Here is a 16,832-nt window from a genome sequence, read left to right as displayed (position 1 = left end):
ATCATAACTAAAAACAAGCATTTACTTGAAAGCGTGCTTTTGTTTCTCTTTCCTTCTGGAGGGTGAACTCAATGAGACCAAGGCTGGTGTGCCTTGGTGTGCTGCTTCAAACCTTGCCCTGTGCACAACACATTAAATAAACTAATGAACAAATCCCTTCATGATCCCAGCACACAGTGAAGCAACAGTGACAGATCTGAGGTACCTCATGGGAGCAGACTCTTTGACACTGGAGGAGTATCCAGTAGCTGAGAGGGATGTGAAGTTCTATCTGCATTGTTTAATCTTAAAAATGAGAAGTCAGGGGATGTAATTTGTCCCAAGGCAATCGAGGTCCCACCTTGTTCCTTTCTTTCACAGCTTGCCTCAACTACCTCCTCCCATTTTGGCAGAATTGCTTAATGTACATGGTGATGAAGTTGGGATTAATTAGATGTTATAACAAAGAAATGCAAGGATGCACAGTTCGTGTGGAAAAGCAACTTGTAAGCTTGTCCACTGGGAGGTGCCACCTGGAAAGTCCCTTCAGGAAGCACCATTTAACAGAGGACCTGTCTCTGCTATGATTGAAGCTGCCCCCTCAGCATGTGCGTGCATGTATGCGTGTACAATACACGCTTGCACGCATGCACACACGCACATACACACCATGAAAGCATATTACTTGTTTATACACTGTGGCAAAAAAGCCCCCCCCCCTTTTCCGAGAATAATCCCTCAGGTAAAGCAAGTTGTATTTCCAAAGACTGGCCTTGGAAAGCAGTGACTTCCATTTCAATTCTGAGCTCACTATCTGTGCCTGCATGGGAAGGTAAGCAAGATCTTCAAAAGGAAGTGGCTTCCCTGTGAGTTGGCCTCTGAAATGGCGTCATTATAAATGATGGTCTGTTTTCCCTCATCTATACATTTCCTTTTCCTGACTCCGGTTTTTCGGCCTGCTTTCATACTCCGCTGCTTGGCTTGAATCAGACCGCCAGGAATGACTCGGTGTGAGGTGTGCCCACTTCCACTGCGCAGTGACAGCAATGACTCGGTGCGAGGTGTGCCCACTTCCGCTGTGCAATGACAAGCTTGACCGAAGGGGGAAAGCTTCTACTCTCAACTTCAGAGATCGGGGAGAGAGTGATTTGGATCACTGCAGTGGTCCTGGTTTATTCTAGAAAGATTTGGAGAAGGCCTGGTCTGACTTCTTTTTGTGACTCCTGCCTTCCACCTCCAAGGCTTTGTTGTGTGTTCCCTTGTGTCTGACTAGAGAGAAGTATATAGTATTGAATTTTAATATGTCCACACTGGCTCTTCGAACTTCAAAATGCAGCCACACACTTCTGATCCCTTAACTACCTCATTATGACACTGTACTGTTAGCAGCCGTGTGGAGAGAGGGTTCTCATGTGCTGAGACGTAACTTCAAATAGAGCAGGTTACGCACTGGCTTTGTGGGAGCCTAGGCAGGTTGGATGCTCAACTTACTAGACCTGGATGGAGGTGGGGGTTCCTTGGACTTCCCACAGGACAGGGAACCCTGATTACTTTTCGGGCTGGGGGGAGACTTAATTGGGGGAGGGGGAGGAAAATGGGAGGCGGTGGCGGGGAAGAGACAGAAATCTTTAATAAATAAATAAATTAAAGAAAAAAAAACAAATAGAGCAGGTTAAGGCCAGTACAATACTGATTAGGGTCTACATAACGGGCTGTTTCATGATCTTGTATTACGTTAAGTAATGTGTTAAACAGGGGGTTACTGAGCCATCCATTCAGAACTAAATGCTCAAGGCTACAGTGTAAGGAAGTCTACACATATATGTTGGGGAAAAACACCTAGACGCTTTTCCATCAGGGCTGGGGAAATGTGTCTGGGTTAAAGTGCTTCCCGTGTAAGAGTGAGGACCTGAGCATGGACCATTAGAACCCCTTGAAGTCTCATGTGCCTCCTTTCCATAGCACACGCCTGAAACCCCAGCATTCTCACGGGAAGTTGGGAGAGATGGGATCCCTGCAAGCTGGTGGGTCACCTGGTTCAGAGAACACAGTGGCCAACAACAAGAGACCCTGTCGCAAACAAGGTAAAAGATGTGGACCAACATCTGGTCATTTGACTGCCACATGTGTTCCAACTCAAAAAACAGCCCCCCCCACAGAGGGAGGCAGGGAGGGAAAGAGGAGAGAGAGAGAGAGAGAGAGAGAGAGAGAGAGAGAGAGAGAGAGAGAGAGAGAGAGAAACTATATGCAAAGATTGATTTTCCCCCCTCCATGCTGGTAGCTACATCTACTGGATTAGAATGCCATGCTATTAATGAAAATTATTAGGTATGTATTTTAAACAGTTGGCCATACTGTTTAATTTTTTCTTTTTGTGGTACTGGAGATTAAGCTTATGATTGACAGGGGCTTTACTAGTAAGTAAGCTATATCCCCAGCTCTCGTTTTTTTCCTTTTGCTTTTACACTTTTGAGACCAAGTCTGGCTATATAGCACAGCCTGGCTTTGAATTAACTAGGTATGATCTTTTTGACTTTCCTCCTAAGTTTTGAGGGCCCAGGCGTGTGCCACCACACTTAGACTGGCTAGATCAAGTTTGTAAGGATGTCGGCACTGAAACATTGCTTGACTCTTGGGAAAGTTCCATATAATGTCAAAGTTAAAGTAAGCTATAACAACTGAGAGCCCTTGATTAGAGAAATATTATGGGGTGGGGTGGGGAGAACCACCTGTGAAAGGAAAGACATCTAGCTATACTGCAGTATTCGAATTAGCAACAAACAAGGGCTAAAAGTTAATCATATAAATGTTTAGATTGCTTCAAGTTTGTCCCATTGTAGAATTAACAACTACAGATCATTTGAGGAAAATTAATGTAAATCACATTATAAAAAATGTTTTAAACTATGATTTTGAGCAAACAGTTTTTTTTTTTCTTCTGAGACAAGACTCAAGAATGCTATGTAAGCCTACATCAGCCTCCTCAGTGCCTGAGTTACAGACATGTGCCAGCTTGGGAAAAATACTTCAAGAATGTATAACCCTATATATAAACATGAACATCTATAAATATAGCAGTTCACCCGTATATGTTAGGGTTATGATTTCCACTTTATGCCTGAAACCACGGGTAGTTCTGAATTCTAAATATACTGCTTTTATTCCTATTCTTTCCTATGATAAGGTTAATTTATACCACAGCTAACAATAAAAAGGAAAATTGTAACATTATACCATAATGAAATTTATGTGACTACAAAACCTTCCTGTCTCTTCCCTTTTTGAAAACACCGCATGAATTATACTTTCCATCTTCTTGTGATGGGAGGTGGTAGAAGCCTTTAGGAGGAGGTCAAGTGGGATGACCGACATGGGCCCTGTGACAGAGCTGGTCTGATAACCAAATGGCTGCGGTGTGATGCCCAGGCGGGTAACTTATACAGCCTGAGTACACTAGAGGAGGGGATGCTGTGTTCCTGAGTGGCAGTGTGTGTGTGTGTGTGTGTGTGTGTGTATTTACATATTGTAGTTACTAACCAACACATACAGGGTATGGCATGCATTTCCACTACACTGACATGCCAGTTTTCTTTGATATAAGGATATGAGACTATTTCTAAGATCCTAAAGTCACACAAGGCTGGCAAAGCCAAATGAAGGCATGGAGCATGATTCCATCTCTTGGGATCGGGACAAAGGGCAATTTAAAGAAACTGAGTTTGTCAGTGAGCACATACACACACATGGACACACCTGAGAGGAGGAACACTATACTAGAGGTCAGGAACTTGAATTCTTATCTTGATACTGTAAGAAAGAATTAAAAGTAATTGAGCTATTGAGGAGAAATAATTCCTTTCAGGTTTATTCATTTGATTAATAAGTGACCCTTGTGGTTTGCATGTAAACTGTTATTTTAGCCAAGGAGGAGGGGACAGACATAGATGACAGCTTCACTGGGAAGAATGAACAAAGGCTGAGTATGTGACACACTGCTGGGGAGCTTTCTAGTCCTTCTGTGGTCTCCCATCCAAGCACTAGGCAGGCCCAACCCTGCTTAGCTTCCTAAACCAGAGGAGATCTGGTGCACTCTTCCTATTATCTCAGTAATCCTCTGAAGTGGAGCTAGCCACCTCCCCTTTCTATAGAACTAAGGCCTGGGAGCAGGAACCTGGTTGGGAAAGGAAAGAGGATGAGGGTCCAGTCTATCCTGCTGTGAAACTTAGCTCTCTTCCTTTCTTGGTAGCCTTCTGCTAGCCTTTTGTGAATCAATAGATCTCAACCCTCATCTATCCATATTTCCTTCACTGAGATTGAAAGAGCAATACTAGGAAGACAGCCACGACCTACCCCACTGCCCCCAAAGTCTGACTGTTTCTTCAGATGAGAAAATATAAAGACAAGTATGATCAATAAGAATGGGGTTGGTGAGAAATAGCAAGATATCCAGGGTTTTAAAGTTTCTGGGGCTGCAAATGAACTATTACAACATTTTCCTCAGAGGAGACATTCTGGTCCCATTCTTGGTTGAGGACATAAGAATAAGCCCTCAGGAACTGGAGACAACCCAAGTTCAGTTCCCAGCACTCTAGTCTGATGGCTCCTAACAGATTGTAACTCCAGCCCCAGGAGTTCTGACACTCTCTTTTGGCCTCACTGGACACTGACACTCATGTGCCATATATACACATAGACACAAGTACACACATGCATCTACATGAAAATAAAAAGTCTTAAAAAGCTCCCTGGGCTGACAAGTATCAGGGCTGTACTGGCCTGCAGCTCAGTGTGAGCCTTAGAAAACATGCAATGTGGAGGTAAAATACACAGGGAATTCTTCCCACTATGCATGCTAAACCCTCTAAGTGGGTGATTGCTTGATGTGGGATTCCCCTCTGTGTGCTATGAATGCCATTGGTGAATAAAGAAACTGCCTTGGCCTGTTGATAGGGCAGGACTTAGGTAGGCAGGGAAAACTAAGCTGAATGCTGGGAGAAAGGAGGAGGAGTTAGGGAGAAGCCATGTAGCCCCACCATAAACAGACACTGGAACTTACCTGGTAAGCCACTGCCACGTGGCAGTACACAGATTACTAGAAATGGGTTAAATTAAGATGTAAGAGTTAGCCAATAAGAAACCAGAGCTAATGGGCCAGCAGTATTAATTAATACAGTTTCTGTGTGATTATTCCGGGGCTGAGCAGCTAGGGACAAACAAGCGGCCTTGTCACGACAATTGCTGATAGTCAGGAACACGCCAGTCAAGACTGCAAGAGTGTTAGCCTATGTCTGCTCTGGTGTTCCCAGGTAGGCTATGCATCTATTCCCCTGAATACTACTTTATCTTTTAAAATGATAAAGGATATTTCTCCTTTAGTCAAAATCGTATTCTAATCTTGGTATTTACACTTTTTTGGTGTATATGTTTGTGTGTGGTCTGATGTGTGTATGTGTGTGTATGTGTGTGTGTGGAGGGGTGCCTGTTTGTGTGTTGGTGTGTGTGCCCACTGCACACACATGGGAAACAGAGCAGAGTGGCAAATGTCTTCCTTCATCTCCTTCTCTTTTCTTTTCTTGAGACAGGGCTCTCACTGAGCCTGTGGCTTGCTGTATCTGCTAGCCTGGCTGACCTGCAAGCTTGGAGGATTTTCCTGTCTCTGCCACCTAGAACTGGGGTTGTTGGCATTTGCAGCATTGCCAACTGGGGTTGTTTTGTGGTACTGGGGATTTGAATTCAGGACCTCAGTCTTCCCCACTGAGCCAGCTTCAAAGATTTTGGTTGATTCTTATAAAACTGGCGTTGTAAGACAATAAAATACAAAAATAAGATGATAGTTTAACAAATTACTATGCCTTCTATGTATAAGCTATATTTGGTTGTTCATATCTGGATATGTGTGCATGTGTATACAGGTGTAATTTATGAAGACAGCATGGCAGAGTGGAAAAAGCTGGGCATAGACTCCTGTGCTCTGAGACCTTAGACAAAGTGCTCAGTTCTGAGTTGCTGATATGTGGTGCTGAGAGAAGCAGATCTTCACCTCCTGAGCAGCGACTTACTCCGGGGTCACTACTTCAGATTCCTTAAGTGTGAGCTAGCTACGGCAAACTAAAGAACTGGCCACACTTTAGTACAAGTCTGAATGCATCCGTCTTCCTGAGTGCATCGTCTCCAAAGCTCTCCTTTAGAGTGACAAACAGGCAAGGTGGTCCTCGCTGCGTGGAAGTTAGTCTCGAGGGGTTGGAGGGATGGCCCAGCCATTTAGAGTACTTACTGCGCTTGCAGAGAACCCAGATCAGTCCACAGCACCCACGTGGTGCCTTCTAGCCTCTGTGGGCACCAGGCATGCACGTGGTTTACATACATACAAATACATACAGGCAAAGTACTCATATGCATAAAACAAAATCTTTAAAAAAGAAGCCCCTTCTTCATAAACTGCTAGGCTTAAGTACATTTGCACATGAATATGTTATAAAACACTAATGAAATACATTGTTTATAGAGGAATTCATTCTACAGGGAAGTGAATCGCACTTATCAAGCATATTAATATTTTTATTTGGGTAATATTTAAGTTTCTACATGAGCGTTTATTAAATACTCAGGAAAGAAGTCCATTATTGAAAACCCTCTATCTACTTGCTGCAAATCATCTTGCTAAAAGTTTTTAAGAGTCCCAGCCACATTACACACGAGGATTATGTGGATGTCATGAGTTGGGCCTCCTAGAGAGTTCCAAGGAACTGCATCAGAGGGCCACACCCAAGATGATCAAAGAGGGAAAAGACACTAAGGAGAAAAAACCCAAACAAATCAAAAATCAATTCAAGATAAACACATATGTATTCATTCACAGGACAGAAAATGGGCCAGTCAGGTGTGGAACTTTGATGATACTGAGATCAGGCCAGAACTGGAGAAGCCATGGGAATGCAGCAGGAATGTCCTGAGTACACTGACTGACAGCTGCCATGCTTTCCACTATGGGGATGGGAACAAGAGAAGCTGCAGCGGAGAGAACACTGGGTCTTGGCCTTGTCTAAAGCCCTGAGGAGGGATAGCGACAGAATCATTCTCCTCCCCTTACCCTGGAGAGCTCTCTCCCACATGGAGCTTCCAGTGATAATTATGCTATTCCTAGTAGCATGAGAAAACCTTTGTGGTGTTTAATGTGACATTGACGAACCACGGTTTGGGAGCAGTCTTGTATTTACCAAGAAGCAGGTCCCTCCAGAAATACCTGCTGCGGGAACCTGGGCATGTTGGCTTCTACTAGGGAATAGTTTCATAGTCAAACCTTTCAATGGGAAAATGGATAGGACTGGAGGTCGTTATGGAAATAAACCGGATTAGGACCTCAAATAGACAATACTGTAGGTTTTCTCTCATGTACAGAATCCATCCATCCATCTATCTGTCATTTGTCTGTGTATCTAAGCACCTATCCATCGATCTATCATCAACCTATCTACTACCTATGAATAAGAATAGACTAGATGTAGGAAGGGATCTAGAGAGTGGAAAGGGGACAGCAGAAAGGAATAAGGAAATATGTGTGACATGAAGTAGAGAGAGGAGTGGTTGAGGAAGTGGATAAGACGTTTTGAGAAGTGGACAAGGTGACGAAAAGAAGAGGTGAAACTGTGTATAATGATATAGACATAAACGAATGTCACCACGAAAGCCATTACTTTGTATATTGAATAAAAACTGATTAACACAAGACAACTCTTGAAGAGCGTGTGCCCCAGAACTGCAAAATGAAAAATAATCTGTTATAACGAAGTCCAGTAGTGAGTAAGCCAGGACATGGCTGATACCGGGACAAACGAATGGCATAAGCAATAATGTGGATTGAAAGAGCCAAATAATATCTCGAAGAACTCCGCGCTTGAGGGAAGGAAGGGGAAGGAAGGGGAAGGAATAACTCAGGGCTTGCTGAAGGCGACTCCTCCCAGCAGCAGTGAGAGGAGAATTAGACACAAATGTGGCGTGGCCGCTGCTTCCTTTCTGGAGAAAGCAACAGGTGCTTATTTAGAAGGAGTTCGGTAATAAAGTTTGTATGGGGCAAGAAACTAAGAGTTGAAACTAATAAATAATCTGAAGAAAATTTAAGTACTAGCTTATTTAATCTTAATAAGAGTGACTCTAAGCATCGTTTCATGATAAGCAATATACCAAAATATTGATTAAAATTGATCACATAAAGTATAGTCACAGTGGTTGGGGGCTGGTTCAGTTGGTGGAATATGTCTAGTGTGCATGAGGGTCTGGGGTAGCTCATCTACAGTACCATAATTGAAAGGTGGACACAAGAGGATCAGGGGTTCAAGGTCATCCTTGGCTACACAGAAAGGCTGGCCTTTGTTACATGAGGTTTGGTCTCGAAACAATAACAAATTCACAAACACGATGCGGAAAGAGGTTGAAATCAATGTTATTACATAAGATTTATAAACGGTTCCTACAAGTTGAAGGAATAAAGGCGAAGAGCCAAAGGCCTACAGTATTATCCAAAGATATGAACCTACAACTAGCAAGATAAATGGATTTGAAAATTAAACATTTAATAGATGACAGACTTTACTGGGCGGTGATGGCGCACACCTTTAATCCCAGCACTCAGGAGGCAGAGACAAGCAGATCTCTGGGAGTTCGAGGCCAGCCTGGTCTACAAGAGCTAGTTCCAGGACAGGCACCAAAGCTACAGAGAAACCCTGTCTCAAAAAGCCAAACCAAAAAAAAAAAAAAGATGGTAGACTTAGTAACTAAAGAGCTAAAGAGTTAGGGGAAAGGATATAAAGTTCTCTATTGTTTCCCTCCCTCTTCCAAATAAATAGAAACTGAAAAGAAAAACCCAAACGAAGCAGCCACTGGTCGCGTATGACAGGCAGTCACTCTCACCCCTGGCAGCTGGGGGATGGAAATGAGATCGCTTGTTGTTAGGTAAACTTGGGACAAATGTTTCCTTGGTATCAGCTTTTGTTCTAAACATCAGAAACCTACAGAATTTTCAATCATAGGATTGGGTGTTAGGAAAATAACTATATTGCCAAGAATTAGCAACAAAAGCTTTCTTCAGCTTTTCTAGTTACAGTGAGACATGTTAAAAAAAAAAACCAAAATACCACAATCTCGGACAGTAGTTAAAGTTGGGTACATCCATGAACAAACCAGAGTTTTGGCCAGTGGGAGAATTTTAATGGCTGACATGATGTTCACAAATATAATGGAAAAAGTGTTCCCTCAGAGCAAAAGAGCCCCAATCCTTAGAAGACGCATTTAAAACAGACGTGTGCGTTAAAAGGCTGACGTGAGCACCAGGCGGACTGTCGCTGCGTGTGCGTGTGGACTTAGAAACCTTTTTCAGGCTTTGTTTTTGCTTGTTTGTATCCCCTCCTTTTCCACAGTGGGCACATTTCCCTTGTAACAAAAAACAAAGCTGGACATGTATTTGAAGGGAAGTGTTATTTTTGAGGAATTAGAAAAGTAAGATCATGTTGAAACAAGAGGAACTGCCGTGACAGTTTGGGTTTCGGTGTTCCCATTGCTGGGCAAGGCTGGGAAGGGGGCAGCCTGGGAAAGAATGACGGGGTCTGGGGAGATGGGCGGTGGCCAAAGTGCTGGCTGTGCACATGGGAGGATTTGGATTCTCAGCACCCTAGTGAACGCCTCCTGGTTTGACGGACTTCCGGCACACCGTGCTGATGTTAAGCAGACCCGGCTCAGTTCAGTGACCTGCTGTTTCTCACCCTTCCCGAAAGGAGCCCGAGACTTCTCACTGTGCTCCCTGTATTATGTACTAGAAGGATCTTGAGCTGAGCAATGAGAGCGTCATGTTTAGATAGCTCGAAACCCTATGGATCCATCAACAGGTTTCTTTTAAGAGGAAAGAAAAAGGAACGGGTTTGCTATCTCAGCTGAATCTAGTCACGGGGCTCAGTCAAAACTGATTAAAAATAACCTTCCCCTCTCCTCTGCTACCCTCAGCTCAACTTACAAGTCAGGGCCAAGTTTTCCAGGAAAGAGAAGTGTAGAGCCCAAGGCTGATGGTAGGAGTCTTCAGTTTCTCTGCACCTTATTTGCTGAGGCGTGGTCTCTCAATTGAACCCAGAGTTCACCAATAGAGCTGGCCTAAACTAGCCAGCTTGCTCTGAGCATCCCTTGTCTCTGCCTTCAAAGTGATAGATAGTATTACAGGTGGGATGCCTGCCACATCTACTGTCTTTATGTAGGTGCTGGGGTTTGATCCCAACTCCATCCTTGCTTACTGCTTATCCAGTCAACACTTTAACCATGGAGCCATCCTCCAGATTCCCCAGCGAATCTGAAATGCCATTAATCAAGCAGAAAACTTCTAGTAAGACTGAAAAGACCCCTTGGCCATCTCTCCCTGCCTATGTCCCCAACTCTTCCCTATAGAACGTCGTCTCCAACCCTGTCCTGGCTTCAAAAAATTAATGGCATTCATTGTTTATAAACGCCGCTGTTGATCTTTCCTATTTCAGTTCCTGACGACTAGTGGAAAAACTCTCCTTTCCCCCGCCCCTCACCCACACTTGGCTTTAAAAATAGCAATGAGAGCTGGGTTGGCGCAGGGCCTCCTGGATTTGGAGTTCATGGCCTTTGCCCCTGGGGCCATCAGTTCATATGTGAAACATGGCCGGCCAGCTTTTCTTCTGGGATGTGTGTTTGGCTTAAGCTTCTAGAGAAGGTGTCTTCTGAATGACCACTTTCTCCTGCTCATCTGGGGGACATTTGGACCTGATGGCTTGACCCTGGATTTGACACTCTCTGCTGCTGATTCCTGTCCCCCTTTTCCAAAAGCCTGATCCTACCACCATTTGTTTCTTTCAGTCTTGTTCTTGGAGCTTGAGGCTGGAGGTACCCTATTTATTTAGACTTCCGAAGAATAAGAAGGCCAGTCTTTACGTGTATGACTAATATCAACCTTCTTTCTGCACATGAAGCTATTGTTTATTTTTAGTTATTATTTTACAGTGCTGGAGGTGGAGCCCAGAGCCTCACACCTACCAGGCACATGTCCTGCCATTAAGTTACATCTCACCCCCTTTAACAATTTTGCTATGAGACATCCAATTACTAAATTTCCTAGGCTTATTTCTTATTTGAGATCTTCCTGCCTCGGCTCTTTGGTGTAGCTGTGAGGACAGATGTGTGCCACCGTACTTGGTGTAGAGATTTAAGAATGGATCAGAGTCCACAAGCCAAAAATGACATCGTTCACCATTTTAACACTGACTGTGGGCATCAGTCGTGAGAGAGGTTCTGCTTTTCATCAGTCTGATGGGGCAGAGCCCCTATTCCATCTTTGTTAGTTACTGGAGGGTTTGGAACAAACAACTCAAACTCAAGAGCATGAGGTCACTTCTTTAGCTGCCAGAGTCGGGTTAGCATCCCTGAGAAGAGCGGTAATGTGATGTTAGCTTGCTTCTGAGAGCTCATCAAGCCGTGGAGCAGGGGACACAGACAGAGAAGTGTCGTAGAAAGCTATGAAACACTTCATGGGACTAAAGAAAAAACAACCTGAGCTGGTAAAGTGTGAACAAGAGGACCTGAACTCAACCCCAGCGCCCACACAGAAAGCCAGGCAAGGGCGGCTGGCACTTGTAATACCAGCACTGAGAGGGAAGAGATAAGGGGATCCCTGGGGCTTGCTGGCCAGTCAGCCTAGCCCAATTAGTGAGCCCCAGGTCCCAGTGAGAGATCCAGATTCAAGGGCACAAGGTGGCTGTGCCAGAGAGAGGGCTCATCAGGTAAAGGTGCCTGATGAGCTGCTCCACCTGTATTTTCTTTCCTGGCACGACCTGCACTCTGTTTCTATGGCTGGATGGCTGGGTAGTGTTTAGTTAATGACAGTGGATATACTTCAGTAGGATTAGTCGCGGGGTCTCTTCTCCCCACCCTTGACCTCAGGAGGCTTGAAGCCCCAATATGTGGACTTGTCTGCTCTATTTTATACTACTGACCCAATTCTGCCATTTATGATGTCATGTCTATTGTTGTAGCCTAACCGTAGGGACCATCCTAAAGTAGGTCAGTGGAGCAGTGTCTGCTATGACAACTGAATAGCTGTGCAGGACACTTTCTCCAACAGGGTTCCCCTGTATGGCAAGCTGGAGGTGATGCTCTGTTCCTGTATCAGCCTCAATCTGGAATCATTCATAAGTCAGAAGCAAGCAGCCTCTTGATACTCATCGTGGCTTCATCTGAACCTCTGGCAAGAAGTAGAGGCCAGGTGTGAAGGCTCTGCCATGCTGGTAACTGGCAAACCCTTCCAGTACCATTATGGCTGTGCCTGCCTTCTCTCCCCGCCCCTTCTTCTTCAGCTCCACTTTGACTGACTCAGTCTCTTTTCCTTCTGCCCTGGACATTCTGGATAGAATAAAAAAAATCAGAATGAAAGGCTGTAGGAGAGAAGGTGTATTCTGGATACACACGCTGCAGTTTGGGGGTGTTGTGTCTGGGGGCAGGGTAAACTATGGTAAACTATTCCACATGTAGCCAAAGCTTGTCCTGAATGACTGTATGTCCTCCTCACTCTGGTTGATTATTTATGCACTGAAACCTTCTTCCTAGGCATTTCTTATTTCTGCTAAGGTGTGACCTCTAAATCCGAATCTTCCCTTGGGCAGAACGGCATCACTCTCTCCATGATCACCTCTGCACTGAGGCGCCAGCAGTCCCCAAGGCACCCGGGGCATCACGATCTACAGTGTGTGAGGAGCCAGTTTCCTTCCTGCACGTCGCATCGTGTCTGCTTTCGGCTCTCCTCCCAAACTTGGCCACTTAAAACTCCAGCCAATTAATTGCTTGTAAAGAAAACAGTTTGCAGGAAGGGAGGGCCACATTTTTCTTACATGGATAAGATAACAGCAGTGTCTGGCAATTTGGTGGTTTCTACTTTCCCAAGAAGAGTTGTGCATGCCTGTGAAGGCCCCTGTCTTATAACCTGACCTTTTATATCCCATATTCCCTTCCTCCCTCCCTCTTTCTCCCTTTCTCTCTCTACCTCCCTTCTCTCTCTCCCCCTCTCTCCTTCCCTCCCTCTCTCCCTTCTCTTTCCCTGCCTCCTTCTATTTCTCCCTCCTCTCTCTCCCTCCCTCTCTCTCCCTCCTCTCTCTCTCCCTTTTTCTCTCTCCCTTCCTTCTCTCTCTCCCCCTCTCTCCCTCCCTCCTTCTCCCCTCTCTCCCTCCCTCCCCCTCTCCCTTTCCTCTCCCTCCCTCTCTCTCCCTCCTCTCTCTCCCTTTTTCTCTCTCCCTCCCTTCTCTCTCTCCCCCTCTCTCCCTCCCTCCTTCTCCCCTCTCTCCCTCCCTCCCTCTCTCTTCTTCCTCTCTTTCCCTTTCCCTCCCTCTCTCTCCCTTTTTCTCTCTTCCTCTCCTCTCTCCCTCTCCCTCCCTCCCCCTCTCCCTTTCCTCTCCCTCCTTCTCTCTCCCTCCTCTCTCTCTCCCTTTTTCTCTCTCCCTCCCTTCTCTCTCTCCCCCTCTCTCCCTCCCTCCTTCTCCCCTCTCTCCCTCCCTCTCCCTTCTTCCTCTCTCTTTCCCTTTCCCTCCCTCTCTCTCCCTCCTCCCTCTCCCTCTCCCTCCTCTCTCTCCCTCCCTCCCTCTCCCTCTTCTCTCTCTCCCTCTCCCTCCCTCCCGTTCTCTCCCTCCTCTCTCTCTCCTTTTCTTTCTCCCTCCCCCTCTCCCTCCCTCCCCTTCCCCCTCTCTCCCTCTCTTTCTCCTTCCCCTCTCTCCCTCTCTCCCTCCCCCCTTTCACATTTCATTCTTCAGCACACTGTCTGCCTTGTTTCTGAGATAGATGGTCTAGAGTGTGCCAGTTTGGCTAGCCTAGCTGGCCACTGAGCCCTAGGCTTCCCTGACACTGAGATTGTGAGCACACACCACCACAGCTGGCTGTATTACTTGGGTTATGGGCATTGAGCGCAGGTCCTCATCCTTGCAAAGGAAGCCTTTATCAACTATGCCATCTCTTCAGGCCACCTTCCTCCTTAATTGTCATGAGATGTTAGCGGACAGGACCGAAGGCCATTTCCAAGATGTGGAATATCAGCTTGTATGCAGGCAGAGGAAGCAGACTTAGAAATACATAGAAGTGTGACCAGTGTCATGGAGGGAACAAGACTCTGACAGCTCTTCTAGATTTCTGACTTCCCCTATATGATACCAAAAATGGGGCTCAGCTATATTCCTCCAGTGATGTGGCTTCAGAGCACCCACATCTGGTCACCTGCATAGGTGTGATTGTTCATTTTGGGAGGCCACTGAGGTCTTGCTGACATCTTCCTGTCTGTTTCCTGGAGTCTCTTATGGAGGAAGGCTCTCAGGTTTGTGTCTTCACGTGGTGAAGCATCTTCTCCCTCCTGGTTACTACCTAACTGCTATGTTTTCCCTCTCACCTTCCTTGCTTGGATTTATAAAGCCATTGCATAGTTTGTCCCCAGACCTGAAGGCAGGGCTGCTCAGACAATGGCTACTGCAATCACCCACAGTTCTGCTTCATGATTATGAGCACTGCTCTGTGTATCATGGAAATAACGACAAGCTTAATTCTGATAGTAATGTCCCTCATTGGTTGTTCATTTGTCCATTCTTCTAATCATACCACCAGTTCACACCGGACAAGTGACAAGCATAACTGTAGTTGGGAAAACCAGAGAGAGCTGGACACACCAACTTCCACTCTCTGGGGTGGCATGTTGTCACACGAGTCACTTGCTGATTCTCAGTGACCAAGTTACAAAGATGATCTCCTTCGTGTCTTTCTACTATGCCATAGTCAAAGGCCATCAAACAGGTCAAAACCAACAAACAGTGTCTGGGTCTGCTTGTGGCTGACAACACAGGAAATCCAGACATCACAGTAAAAGAGGCAGAGGCAAAATTGATCAGCTACCTGGAGCAGAATTTGGGGAAACAAAACAAAACAAAAAACCCCAAACAAGTAAATAAATAAAACTTCATAATCAACATCTTTATTAGAAGCAAAGGAGGCCAGGACTGACTGAATTACATAAAGCAACAATCTTCAAGTTTTCTGATTTTTTATGTAGACTAACATATGGGGAGAGAGCATGTTAGCAGATCTGGGAAGAGCAGCAGAGAAACGGTGGGAAGAACACGCGGGGACAGACATTAAGTGAACCCTGCATGGATATGTTCCATCCATCAAGCATTCCTGAGCTAGGCATGTGGGGCTCTTCATATTGACTCCCACATGGATTTGGTTTCTAGCTTCCTTTTTGAAACATTACTCCAAATATAGCCTGAACAATTGTGAAACAAAAATTTAAGGATAATAGAACAGGTGGCGAATTGAGAAACCATTTAAACTAGAAATGCCTGAGAGCTTGAATGTAGAAAATGTGATGTTAGGGTGTGTATACACACCGCAAGCTCATTCGCAGCCAGGGCAGAGATTGTAGAACATTGCAGTTAACAAAAACATGGGTTTGCAGCTGTAACTCAGTGGTGGAACTCTTGAGCATACAGAAGGTCCTGGGTTCACCCCCCAACCCCACAGAAAACAACAACAAGCCGGGCTTTGGTAGAGCACACCTTTAATCCCAGCACTCGGGAGGCAGAGGCAGGCAGATCTCTGTGAGTTCGAGACCAGCCTGGTCTACAGAGTGAGTTCCAGGATAGGCTCCAAAGCTAAAGAGAAACCCTGTCTTGAAACAAACAAACAACACCACTGGAAAGCACTTGGTAGGTGTAAAATTACTATTAAGAGTTTGGTAAACATAACTGGGATAATACCACATTTACTTTAATCAAAATGCTAAATGTATTTATACTTGAGAAATGTACAATAAGGAATGGGTATAATTATTTGTAGAAGAACACTCATATATTTTGAAACACAGGAGGTCATTAAAAGAAAAGAACTCTTAAGCTACATATGGGACTTGCACACATGTGCGAACACACATACACACACACTGGGGGGACAAGAATGAGAAGCACATAAGGTAAGACAGCCAAATATTTCATTACTTCCAATTAATTAATTATTTAATTTCAGATCCACCTATCTATTGTGTGCATGTGTGTGCGTGTGTGTGTGTGTGTGTGTAGATGTTGGAGGAAAGCTTTCTGGAATTGGTTCTCTTCTAATACCATGTGAGTCTTGGAGTTCAAACTCAGGGTACCAGGCTTTGTGGCAAGTGATTCATGCTCTGTGAGCTATCCGACTGAGCAGGAAAGCCAAATACTTCATAAGAAATAGAAATCCAATTTAAAAATAAAAGAAAAGTTCAGTCAAAAATCCATTCAAAATTCCATCATGTCTGCTTTCAAAAGAGCACACAGCGGAGCCCGGAGTGGTCCACCAAGCTCTATTGGATACTTCCATGCCCTGGCAGCTCTCGTTAAACTCAGTGGGTCACAAAGCAAAACAGAAGGACACGACCAGGACAAAAGGTCTGGAGCTGGTGGGGGTGTTGGTGACAGGGGTGTCAGGGACATCAGAAAAGGCAGAGAGCGAGAGTAGTAAGAATGATTATATACGCATATGAAATTATCAAAGAGCCAAACAACAGGACAAAAGGTTGAAAGTTAAGCCCAGTGAACACACATTAAAACGTGGACAAGATAGAGCAGGGAATGAACCTATCACACACTGTTAGACAGGACAGTAAGGCATCTTTCTTAGGCGTGGTTTTGACTCAGAGCAAGGGTTTCCCTGTGAGGACCTTTGTGTACTGTGCAAATTTGAACTAAAAATGTATCAGAGAAGAGATGGAAGATGGGGTGGCCAGGCCCTGCTGCCAGTTTTCTGGCTGGCTGGGGTCTCATAGCCCATGGATATTCCTATATTTTTGTGCTAAA

The 16,832-nt window shown here is 45.0% G+C and overlaps 1 protein-coding gene across 3 annotated transcripts in view; it reads right to left on the bottom strand.

The window, feature by feature from the left end:
- Stac (SH3 and cysteine rich domain) overlaps positions 1-16,832 on the bottom strand; it is a 126,604-nt gene that overhangs the window by 49,858 nt on the left and 59,914 nt on the right. The gene's annotated exons all lie outside the window — the stretch shown is intronic.

Source organism: Microtus pennsylvanicus, chromosome 3 (assembly GCF_037038515.1).
Source record: "Microtus pennsylvanicus isolate mMicPen1 chromosome 3, mMicPen1.hap1, whole genome shotgun sequence".
In the NCBI taxonomy this organism is placed as follows: domain Eukaryota; kingdom Metazoa; phylum Chordata; class Mammalia; order Rodentia; family Cricetidae; genus Microtus; species Microtus pennsylvanicus.
This window is presented reverse-complemented; position numbering and strand designations above follow the sequence as displayed.